The following is a 13,148-nucleotide window of genomic DNA, read 5'->3' on the forward strand; positions in this document are numbered from 1 at the left end:
GTGTAACTCTATTTAGATTAGACAAAGTAGCTTTTAAAGACAAAAAGCATTATTAAAAGGAGGAATATCTTATAAAAATGAAAGGTACAATTCAACAAGGCACAACAATCCTATATTTGAATAACATAGCCTGAATCTATTAAGCAAAAAATTGACAAAACTAGAAGGAAAAAAAACCCACACAATTCTACAATCAAGAGTTGGAGGTTTTAAAACACCTCTCTCAGCAGCAAACAGAACTAGCAGAGGAAAAAAGAAAAAAGCAGTACATAAAGAAGAGTTAAACTGCACAATTAACTGATTAATATCAATGGTATGAATTGCATGCAGCGGAAAGAAGAGAGTCTAAAGCCTCCCGGTCACCCTCCAGGTCAGGTGCTGGTCCCTCGAGCTGCGGGACTGATGGCTGCTGAGGGCTCACACCTGAGCTCCTCTCGAGGCAGCTGCATCTACAGACAGTCATACAAAGGTCCAGACCCCTCCATCAGCCTGGGACCATCCCGAAGGGCCAGTCTAGCCCTGGAACGTTCCCGTGGGATTGGCTGAAGCCTCTGCTGCAACCACACTGCAATTCAGTACCTCCACTGCCCATCCTGCTTCCTCCCAGGTGTTGTTCCCGAAAGCATTATACAGAAAACAAAAGGCCACGCATGCAGGTCTCAGAGTCTGTTTTCTGAAGGATCTGGCCAACGGCAGTTGCCAGTAGGAGTGGTCCAGAAAGCAGACGCATAGATGGGATTCTGCGCCTGGACCACAGGCGACAGGTGAAGCACAGGCAGCCCCTCGCATGAGTAATGGTGCGATTGTTAAAACTTTCACTAGTCACGCAGGGGGACGCAATACCAGCTGAAGGAAATTTACTGGCAGGTGGAGTAATCCCACCTGATGAGAGGCGGACGGGAAGTAGTGGCTGTAAGAACTATGGAATCAGCTGTTGCTGGGGTCATCAGCGAATGGTAGGGGATGAAAACTGAGAGTGATTTGAGGTCACATGAAAAGTAAGAAGGCTCCTTTCATCGTCTGCAGTCAGCAGAAAGGGCCGAAGATTGGGCCCAAGACTAACTGCCGGGGTAGCAGATCATCAGTTCTGCTGAGACTGCTATTCCGAGGTCAGGATCCGGACTGGGAAGAACTGGGGCTCTGAGATGTGACATAGGGGCGTTTGTGGAAATAAATATGTGGAAATATTTGTGGAAACTGCAAGTATTAGTACATTACTGCAAATGTACGCACAACTATTCTTGGAAGTACAGAGCTTTTTAAACTAAATGGAAATAGGGATGGTGGTGGTATTGCTGTGCCAGGAAGGCTTCCCACTGACCTACAAGCATTTTGCCTTTCCCTCTTCCCTCTTCTCCACTGACTATCTCTATCAATAGCAAATACCGAAATGACTACTTCAGGTCCAGCTTCTCCTCTAAGCATCTCCACTGCAAGCGTGCTATCCAAAAGTGAGCTCAATGACTTCCCCACGAACTGATTCCAACTATTTTCACTTCAACCCTTAAACACTACCGTCCACTTCGTCCCTACAGCGGAAACTATGGAGTGATCCTTCATTCAGCCCTGTCTGCCCCACATCCAATAAAGTTCCAAGTCATACCAATAACTTAAAAAGAGCAGGAATAAATGAAATAGAAAATAAAGACAGTAATACTCCACAAAACCAAAAGCTGGTTCTTTACAAAAAAAAAAAAAAAATTAATAAAAATAGACAAACCTATGGCAAGATTGATCGAGAAAAAAGGAAAGTGAAAAGAAAGATAATAAAAATATAAGAATAGCTACAAATCCAGAAGAATAAGAAATGTCAGGGGGAAAGAATACAAAAATAATAATAATTTTTGTCAGTAAATCTAAAACCTTAGATGAAATGGACAAATTCCTGAAAAAATGTGTATTTGTTATGTCTATGAAACTAATTCTGAATTATGAAAGAAAAAGGAGCCAAAAATAGCCAAGAAATTTTTGAGAAACACCACCAAGGCAAAGGGCTTTTCCCAAACAGAGATCAAGACTTACTGAAAGTGTAACTGAAGCAGGAAAAAACAAAGACCAGCAGAGCAGAACTACAGCCCAGAAACAGAACTACTCACGTATGAAAACTTTATATGTGACGGAACAGGCACTACATGTGTACATACATAAGTAGGGGACCACCACCTTCCACTACACACAGTGGGCTAGAGACCTAAATGTGAAAAGTAAAACTTTAAAACTTTTGAGGAAAATAGACAAGTATCTTCATGACATCAAAGTAGAAGGAAATATACTTCAGGATAAAAGATATAACTATGAAACACTGATAAGCTCAATGATGTTCGTTCATCAAGGGAGACAACTGAAAAAGTGCAGAAAATTCATAGACCAGGAAAAAAATATTCGTAATACATACAACCAACACAGACCTAATATCTAGGATTTGTGAAGAGCTCAATAAACAAGACAATCCAATTTTTTTAATTGGCAAAGACATGAACAAGTAATTTTCAGAAGAGCATTTGAAAAAATATTCAATCTCAGCATTTTAAGATCAGAGATAGGCAAATTAAACTAACAATAGGGTGCTATTTCATACCCATCGGAGAGGCTAAAAACTTTAAATTCTGGCAAAATAAAACCAAGATATGGAGCAACTGGAACTCTCATATACTGTAGGTGGGAATATTTGGAGGACAACGTCCCTAGGACCTCCCAATTCCCCTCCTATGTGCCCAAAAGACACACACAAGAATGCTCAGGGCATGTTGGAAAGAGCATTTCACTTCTGCCAGAAGACCCCCTTCCCAGGGGAATAACAGCCTAGGACCCCTCCCTCCACGTGCTAGCTTCCCAGTTTGAGGGTTCCTAATCCACTGAGTTAAAATAGAAGTGATCTCTGTTACTACTTGTTTTTAAACACTTTTTAAAAATATAAAAATGATAAATACTATATAAAATTTATGACTACCTCTTTACTGTTTAATAGAAAACATAGCAAAAACCTTTCACTGATTTAGAAAAGTCAATATTCTAACAAATCTCACTTGCTGGAAGTAAAACAGTCATTCTCTTCTTGGGCCAATCTCCTAATAAATGGTGGAAATACAGAACAAAACAATTCTAGAAAAAAATACTAAATTTCTAAATGTATAATTATACTGATAATTATTCATTTAGAAAAACCATATTTTAATTCTAGCATTCCATAAAATAGCAAACTCAATAAATATACATTTTGTTAAAGCTTAAGTCATTTAAAAAGCATTAAAGAAAAATAATGGTATAAAAACACCACCACTCTGACAGTTTGAGTTGGTTTGCCTGTCTTGGGAGAAAATACCAGAATACTCTGACTTAGGAAGATGGAGGCATGTTGAAACTTAGAGGAGTCTCAAGAGTCTGTCTGTTGCAACTGACTGAGACATGACAGTGTGCTCCCAGACGACAACCCTGAAACGGACCCAATTCCTAAGTTTCACAGTGGATTTGGACGGCAACTCTGACAGTACTGGGGGTGGGTGAGAGGGATCGCTGGATATTTTTTACGCATCTTCAGGAAAAGGAAACTTAATGCTAAGGTAATATTTTCATCAGAACATTTTCTTCTGTCTCATTTGATTCAAGTACAGTACAAGCACTTCTGGAAATAGTATGACTAAGAGCATAGGAAAGAATTATCCGTGGTGTTTGGAATGGTTCACTTTATGTGTCAAGTTGACTGGGTCATGGGGTGCCCAGATATTTGGTTAAACATGATTTCTGAGCTTCTGTGAGAGTGCTTCCAGATGAAACAGGCACTCGAATCAGAGGACGGAGTTAAGCAGCCTGCCCTCCCCACAGGGGGGAGCAGCATCCAATCCATCAAGGGCCTGAATACGGCAAAAAGGCGGAGAAAGGGAACACTCTCTCTCTGGACGACTGCTGAGCTGGAATGTTGGTTTTCTCCTGCCCTGGCCTGGGATTCACACCACTGGCACTCCTAGTCCTCAGGCCTTCGTACTTGCATTACAACTTACACCACCACTTCTCCCGGTTTGGGGGCCCTTGGACTTGGACTAGAACTACATCACCAGCTTTCCTGGGTCTCCAGCTTGCAGATGGCAGATCTGGGGACACCCCAGCCTCCGGAATCGCATGAGCAGATTCCTTACCGCAAATCTCTTTACACATGCGTATCTGATGTGTGTATGTATGTATACAGCTGGATACACGGCTAGTTGCACAGGTTAAGGTAACCACATATACAGAGAGAGGTATGTGTGTGTGTGTGTGTGTGTGTTTGTATGTGTATCCTCTTGGTTCTGTTTCTCTGGAGAACCCTGTCTAATACAGTGTTGTATTCTTAAATTAACATATTAGTTTATACAGCAATACAAATCAAATAATTTACGTAAACACAAAATAATGATACTCTTCCCCTCTTTTTTTTTTTAATCAGTGGACACTAAAGTGAAGTTTAACTTTTAAATCAGTTAATATACAAATTCCTTACTCATTCTAACAACTTCTTAAAATTGACTAAATGCTGTTTAACCGAGTAGTTACCTTTTCGAATTTTTTAGTGTATCATCCGAGCTTAGTAGCTATTCTGGGCATAATACTAAAAAGAATGCAGCCCCTGAAGGAATGAATAAAATAATTTTAAGTTGTTGGTCCCAAAAGAACAAATACTTTGAAATATTCTGAAACATAAAATCTGCCTTCATCTTAAAAGCCTTTAACATTAATCTGAAAGTTTAAAGAGGTCTGTGAGTCATGAGATGTTTGCTCCCAGACTGAAATTCTATATAAAAATTGCTCCCTGGAAAGAATTCTCAACCAGAGGTTATAAAAACCAAAAGCAGTATTAACAATGGAAAGTCCAACCTAACATCAGCCTGACAGCTACGACACCCTACTCAGCAGCGTCCTACGACTGACTGCTCACTCCACTCAGGGTTAGGAGGAATCCTTAGTCCTTTTAACTTGGAAGATGCAAGTATCTGCTTCTCTCCATTGTGCTTTAAATATAACTAATCAAAGTATAAGATACTGGTTCATACAATCAGGGATTAATTACATCGTAATTAACCAAAAACAGCAAAATCTTCCAATGTCTCTTTCAAATGACAGCCCTGGGCTCCGGAGCTACGACCCGGAGTGCAACACGAGCACGGCAGCCGTCCAGGCCCCTCCCCTCCTCCCTGGGCCCCGCGGGCAGAGGCACCCCCGCGGCCGTGCTGGTGCTCCCGCTGGTGGCTGTGCTCTCAGGAACCGCTGGGCTCCAATCACGCCTCACTGTCCACTTGCAGCCCCCTCAGAGCTGGGGCAGGCCAAGCTTCTCGCTCGCTTTGTCGCCTACTCTAGTCTTAGCACCGACGCCTTTCGGGCCTGCACGACAGCCAGCAAATAACAATACTAGAAACAGGACAAAACAACCACCACCTGTTCTTCACACAGTAGCTTGGCATTTCACACCTTTAAAGGAAACTGTAAAGGTAAGAGGGAGTTCAACAAATCAGAATATTAACTTCGACGGATTTAATGTTCTATTTCACCAAACACACACCCAATATGCCTTGACATCTGAGTTCATTACTAAACAGAAAACTAAGAAGATAATATTTCAATAGCTATGGAAATAATTTCAAATACATCCTTTCACATATAAAAATAATTTCTATTAATCAGTTTACTGTTCTAAACATACTGACCATAAGTTTAAATAAAATGACCATTAGAAAGGTGATCCGGGGACATAAATCTTCTAGCTCGTTAAAGAATCGCAGCATAAATTCTCTCCTCCCCGCAATGCAGAACTCCTTTGGGATAAGGTCATCTTCTAGGGCCAAGATTCTGTGTACATGTTTTAACAGAGAAAATGATTTATAGATTTTCATTTTCACGTTCAATATTTCAGTATGCACCCAACGGTATGGCCTCAGGAAATTGAAACAGAAATGACAAGTTATCTGGAAGACGACCAGCAACCAATCACCAATCAAACTGAACGAGTCCTTTCTTTTCACAAAACCCAGCTTTATATATTTATACATAATTTTTTATGCCAATATTGTTTCTATTGAAACAAGTAACAAGACTACCCTTCTCTCCCCTCTGGACCCTTTCATGCCTTGTTATTCCCTCACCAATTTGTAGTTAAACCTTAAGCATGTATCATACAATGTGCAGAAAAACAACCACAATTCAGACTACCTGAAGAAGATATCTGTTTCCTTAGCAAATTCCACAATTTACAGCTTTCTAAGGCTGGTTCCGTGGGTGACACTTCACAGTTACCACAAATGCATTGGTCTCAATTTTTAAGATTACAGGAAAAAGCATACACATAAGTTAACTTGTACTTCAGTGTGTATTGCTCACACGTATGTTCTGTACTCAGTTCAACACTCTCATTAGTGTGAGAAAAATTCACAATAATTGTTTTTAATGTTTAAATCAGTTTGGACATAATTAAGGAAAAGAACATTTTAAAAACAAAGAAAAAAATCTCTTTGAGATATGCTCCTGTTATATCTATACTATCAAACCTATTCCCACAACTCAGCAGCTATCAAAAGGTCACTACACAAAGCAGTAAACAATAACAAAAATAGTTTCCAAATCCATGAGACCCTAGAGCCACAGTGTTCCAAGAAAGGAAACATGGAAATCAGACACAATGCTGAACTTTTGAGGAGAACCTGATCAGTAAGGCAAGGCACAATCACATGTGCTACAAACCCAAGATTAGTTGTTAGGCAGACAATTTAGCCGACAACTGAGCACATGGGATGCACAGACAGCTGCACAGTCAGGGTAGAAATAAAAAACAAGTGCAGCTGATTGGGAGGAAGGCCCTGGTCACTTTATTTTCAGGTTCCTTTAAATCCACAAGGCGAAGCAAGTCAGTATGATTATAAATCTAATCTAACATAATATGACTTTTTCAATTTTTGGCAGTTCACATATCACACCGACTTTTTCTTCTATTATTTTCAGATCGACTAGACGTGTGTTTCACCCAGTTGCGTTGACACTGATCCTCACTGACACTGATTAAGTATTTCTGAGTACCTTTATATCTCCGTCGTCACCACATTAACACTGCTTATTAAGGGCCTATTATATGCAGGTGCTACACTAGGCACCGGGCGTATATCCTGCACAGAAGGGACACGGACGCTGCCCTCAGGGAGCCTGCAATCTAGTTAGAAAGGCTCACTGTGATGGCTAGTTTGACAGGTGAAAAAGGCAAGGTGATAAAGGAGCATATACCAGAGTTTGGGGGAAACGGGGGAGGGGGCTGTCAAGGAACTCTTCCCACCGAGGCCTCAAGGATAAGCGGGAGTTCATTTAGTGAGGGAGTGGAAGAAGGGGAAGAAAGGGGACAGAGGAGGAATTCCAGGCAGTGCCCCTCCACAGGGGAGGTGTTCTGTCTGGGTTCTGTCTGTCCCTCATCCTCATCACATACGGAAAGGCTCCACTTCATGGATGGTCAGAGGTGCTTGCAACCTTCAGTATGTCAAGACACCACATTTCTTACACTTCTACTGTTTTTATATCAGATCACATAATTCAAGAAATGAGATTCTTCCGCCTGCCAATGCAGGAGACACGGGTTCTAGCCCTGGTCTGGGAAGATCCCACATGCTGCGGAGCATCTAAGCCCGTGCGCCACAACTACTGAGCCCGCGTGCCTAGAGCCCGTGCTCTGCAACAAGAGAAGCCACCACAATGAGAAGCCCACGCACCACAGCGAAGAGAAGCCCCCGCTCGCCACAACTAGAGAAAGCCCGCGCAACGAAGACCCAATGCAGCCAAGATAAATTAATTAATAAAAAAAAAAAGACATGAGATTCTTAGTTCTATAAGTCAGAACAAGACTTTAATAGATCCATCAAGAAAGCTTTACCAAGGAACATTCTGAATTGGGAGAATTCATTTCCTCCCTCCCAGAAGAGTATGAAGTGAAAATTTTACATCTTAAGCAGTTTCACAAAGCTGAACCATACATAAAATGAGGCAATCACCGATAACACTTGTTTAAAACAAAATGTCTGTCAGAAAACCTGGCTTATCTCAACTGATGGACACAGTTCCCATTCATGGCAGAACTAAGTTCAAATACAGAATCACTAAGCAAAAAGCTTCTCTCTGCCTGCTAAGTAAAAGAAACGCCTCAGAGAGGAGAAGTGGGCACCCCCATTAACACACCCCAGTCTTCACAGGCGTGCTTGTTTGTATTTTGAAAATAGAACAGTGAAGACATTGTTTTTAATACGGATTTTCCTAGTACCTTTCAAAAGCGTATTGTCACTGGACTTTCCCAAAACCACCAGTAACGTTCTATTTTGGCTTAGAATATTTTGTCATTACATTAGCGGAGATAAGGATAATCTTGTTATTACTGTTGACATCGTGTTCTGTTGTGTGTGTATGTGTTCTAAAATTGGTAAAACTGCTGTCAACACAAACCCAAATTTCATTTAAGAATCCTTAAGTCAACCATTAGTCACAAATCTTCTAAATTTTTGAATGATCTAGAAAAATAATGAAACAGTTTTATGAATATATAAGCAGTTTGACTATTTAAAACTGAAATTATTATATATATGAATTTTCCAATAAAGCCATGTAAAAACTGTCTCTCAGTCAAATAGGCTGACGGGAAATAAGTCAAGCCTATCAACTGAAGAAATGAAGTTCAGAAGTCTACAGTGCTTATTCATCCACTCCTTCAAAAAGGGCACTTAAAGTCATAGATTATTATAAAGAACTCCAATGCCTAAGTAAGTGAAATACTATGCACATTTATTTATATTGTATTTACCATTTGTGAAAACTGCCCAGTGAATAAAGTCAAAACCTTGCTTTCTGTTAGAGCACCTAGTATATTGTGAATAATCAATGAGTACTAAGCACCAATAACATGGATACATTTCCTAAGAACTAAAATCTGGCATGTGCATATCTCATTATTAAATCACTTGAAAGTTATTGTTAATTAAGCATCAAACTGTTAAATGGTCCAGGTACCACCAGTACACACAATGTCCAAGGAAGTCCAGAGGAGGTTCCTACACTCCTAGATTTCTGCCTGTGATGTCCTTTAGAAAAATATGAAACAGAGAAAAGGAAAATGTTTCTATTTATGTTCTCTTCACATGAATTTTGAACCACTCTAGGGTGCTTAGTGTCATTAAACCATTAAAAAATGCTTACTGGAGTCACACGCTATGTGTCCCCCAATGCTTAGAACACAATGGGCTCAAAGCAGACATTCAAGTATTTGCCAAATGAATGAAAAAATAAAGCCTACCTAATCCTGCTTTGTTTTGGTGAACTTAAAAAGCAGTGGTTAAAACTAACTCTAAATGCTAATTTAGAGTAAAATAAGAAAAGCAGCAGGGATCTGTTCCATCGATTAACTACCACAAGTGTCCAGGACTACAAGTGTGTATTTACCGTAAGTCAGAAGCATTTCAGAGCACAATGCTGAGAAGGCTAGCTAGCATCACAATAGTCAGTTGCATTCATCGTCCTAGAATACCTTCGCTATATCATCGTTCTGCTTAAAAATTTCTAATTGTTCTCCACCATTTTTAGAATAAAGTCCAGATTCCTTAGCCTGGAATTGCAGGCCCCTATTTATTCAACAGAAATGTACGAACTTCCTGCTCTGAAGCAGGCAGGTAACTAAGGATAAAAAGATGAACAACAAAGGGAGCCTTCCCTTGAAGAGCTCACATCCCAGTGAAGAGGTCTCAGAAGCAACTGCCAGAGATGCAGCCGACGGAAAGTCAAGGCGAGGCTCAAGTTTCAGGCTACTCAACGCAGCCTCGGAAGACTGGCTGGTTCTCAGAAGAAGAGTTAGAGCTGGTTTTCCATTTTACGAATACCACTTTGGCAGCCATAGAGACAATGAATCAGAGCCTCATGTCCCACTCTTTTTGCCAAACTGGCCCATTTCTGACCTTTAGAAATCCTAATTTCGCCTACCGCAACAGCTTCCAGTCACAGCCCAGCACACCCCCCTCGGCTCCCCTGGGGCCTTCGGGGGAGTCCACCCAAACCCCAGGAGAGCCCCTGTCTGCTGACGTCCCTGCAGTAGCCTGGCACTATGGTGTGCTCTCCAGGCACTAAGGGCCTCCCTCATATTGTCAATGACACCATCGGTCAGGGTTACAAAATCCTTGGTGACAAAGGCTGTGGCAGATTCCTCTGAATCTCCCATCATATCCAGCACAGTTCTTCTTCCACAATACGCCTTCACAAGGTACAGTGCATAACTGCTGCTTATCAGCTGGATTCTATTTTATCAAAACAATAATGTGTGTTTAAGTCCCTAAGTAGATAGCATGGAACAAAGAACAGAGGTTTTAAAAGTAACAGTTTCTCAAATTTAAAAACAGAAGTAGTATTTCCAAAAAAAACCCTAAAATCCCTGCATGTTTTTTTCATATTGTTTAACTACTTGTAATACATACAGAAATCAAAACCGCAGGCCTGGCAGCAAGAATACCAACCAGAAAACCAAGTCATAATCCATGATCAGAATCTTAGGCTGTAATAAGAAAGCAGGCAAACACAAGCCCATCTCTCTCTCTTACACACACACACACACACACACACACACACTTATTCACAACTGTTGCCTCTCCAGGTCAAAGCCTAAGAGATTAAAACAAGCCTGTCCACTTGGAAACAGAGGCCAGATAGACCTACTTATTATTTAATATTTAAACAAAAGAGAAAAATCAAGAATGGCAAAACCATTATTAATGTATGTCCAAGAACACCTTCCTAACTGAAAGTTGGCAATCAGATTATGCACATCTCTATATCTCCTAGGATTTACAGTTTTGCCATCAAAAATGTCCATTACAGTCTACTACATAGAAGTTGACTAATCTGATGTCCTGATACAGACTTCTCCCTGTTGCCTACTTTTTGATTATTTCACTCTTTACTTCCATCAAACAGAGGTAAACCTGAAGAACATCTACCTATATTTTGTTTAATATGTCAAAGATATTAACATAAAACCCAGTGTCCTAACAAATGTAGTTATTTCATTAATTGTCAAAGTTTCATGAGGTCTTTACTTCAATTAAAGCGCTGTCCCTTTCACGTGTCATTTTTAAGAAACTGATTTGCTTTACAACATTTTGTTAAATGTTAACAAAATATATTTTAAATACAACTTGTGGATTAGTCCACCATCTAGGTGAAATTTCTCAAATAATCATTTCTTCTGTTATAGCACTGAATGAAACGTAAGAGTCCTACAACCCTACAAGTTTAGAACTTCATTGTTTCTGTTTACTTCTTCAGGGATGTTATCAAGGAGATTCTCACAAACATAAATAATAACAGTGGAAGAAAAGCATTTGAATATGATATGGAGAATACAACTTAACCCACTTGCACCAAGCACGGTCTTCGTAATGTCTCACTTAACGCTCTCAGCCTCACTTACCTAAAATATCAAATACAACTGGAGGACATGACTTCCAAAGTCCCTTCCAGTCTCAAACATCCGCCAAATTCTAATTTCCTCTGAAATAAACAAACAAGTCACGCTGCATAAATTGGAGCAGTTCCCTCTGAGCCAGGGACCCTGGGCAGCTGCAGGTCAGTCCCCGCCCCCGAGCAGAGCCTCCCGAGGATGCCTGAGCCATTCCTAAGATCCCTTCATGAAAGTCTTCACGGAATAAAACACTACTGAGAAACAGTCAGTGGCCAATTAATCTGAAATCTAAAATACCAAGAAGTGAAAGTTTTGATTTGCTTAGAATGACATTTCAAGTACACAGTTGACCTCACAAAAAAAACTAAGTTAATGCTACTGGGTTTGTTACTGTTTCTGAACTATTTAAAGATGATGTGATGCTCTAAGATTCCAATTTATAATTATTTCCCTCCTCAAGGTTCAAGGGAACTATCATGTGTTTAAAGTTAATGGGAAAAACCATATAAAATAAATGACATTCTCAGTTTCATAACTTATCCCCTCTTTTAACCCTTCCCATATAGATATTTCTCTTACATTAAAAAAATCAATCATTTTGTGAATACATATTAGAGCATCATTTCATGAAGTACTTCATACAGTTTGTCCTATTATAAATCAACACTGAAAAATGTGTGAGCTATAAGCCCATTACTAACTCACACATTTGTAAATGACTATATGAATGTAATTTATTTAATAAGCCTGAGAATTTGTTGTCTCAAAGAAAAAATCGTATGTCCTCTTATAGAAAATACTCCCTGTGGCTTCTTACTGTGAACCTGTAAATCAATAAGCAAACGGCACACACCACTGGACTATCTTCCTAAAAGATTATTATGATTATCAAATATTATTACAAAGTCATAATTATCAGCAAAAAATGCTGTACCCAAAGGGGGAAAATATGGTGAGTAACAACAAAAATTATGAATTCTAGCCCTGACTCTGTCACCGTCCAGCAAATGCAAGCTTAGGAAATCCACTCAATGTCCTCCCTTTACTGCCTGTCCAGTGAAGAAAAGCCTGCCCATTCCTCAAGCAAACCGTTACAAGGAAAAGAAAGCTCATGCAAACCTCTTCTGCCATATTTTCATCTAGCTATACAGTTAAAACAGCAGATTTCAGTGTATACACTGAACAAATTACTTTAGAATAAGTAACAAAATGTTAGCAATGTAAATACTGATTCTAAATTATGACACAACTGTATTATTAATTTTCTCTCTGTAATAGAAAGGCTTTTAAATACTAGCTTTAACTGCATGCTTAATTTTCACCCGAAAATCCAAAAGAAAAAGGAAAAAAGATCTTCATGTTTCCTTGTTGCCATGATTTTTAGGGTTTCCAAATTCTGTTTATATGTCCTGTTCCAGCAAAATGAGTGTCAATATGTTTTACTGACATCTTACACTTACAGTTTTGTAATTTTTAAAAATTATTTATTTATTTATTTTTGGCTGCGTTGGGTCTTCGTTGCTGCACGCAGGCTTTCTCTAGTTGCAGTGCGCGGGCTTCTCGTTGCGGTGGCTTCTCCTGTTGCATAGCACGGGCTCTAGGCGTGCAGGCTTCAGTAGTTGTGGCTCGTGGGCTCTAGAGCGCAGGCTCAGTAGTTGTGGCTCACGGGTTTAGTTGCTCCGCTGCATGTGGGATCTTCCCCAACCAGGGCTCG

The 13,148-nt window shown here is 39.9% G+C and overlaps 1 protein-coding gene across 12 annotated transcripts in view; it reads right to left on the minus strand.

The window, feature by feature from the left end:
* NEK7 (NIMA related kinase 7) overlaps positions 1-13,148 on the minus strand; it is a 158,974-nt gene that overhangs the window by 125,554 nt on the left and 20,272 nt on the right. For 2 of the 12 annotated variants that reach the window (XM_082395333.1, XM_082395337.1), the window contains exon 1: positions 5,676-5,817. The exons of the other annotated variants lie outside the window; for them this stretch is intronic. The gene's annotated coding sequence lies outside the window, so the exon portion shown is untranslated. Of the gene's footprint in view, positions 1-5,675; positions 5,818-13,148 lie in introns of those variants that run through there. 12 annotated transcript variants of the gene reach the window in all.

Source organism: Balaenoptera borealis, assembly GCF_965194805.1.
Source record: "Balaenoptera borealis genome assembly, chromosome: 1".
NCBI classification, from domain to species: Eukaryota; Metazoa; Chordata; class Mammalia; order Artiodactyla; family Balaenopteridae; genus Balaenoptera; species Balaenoptera borealis.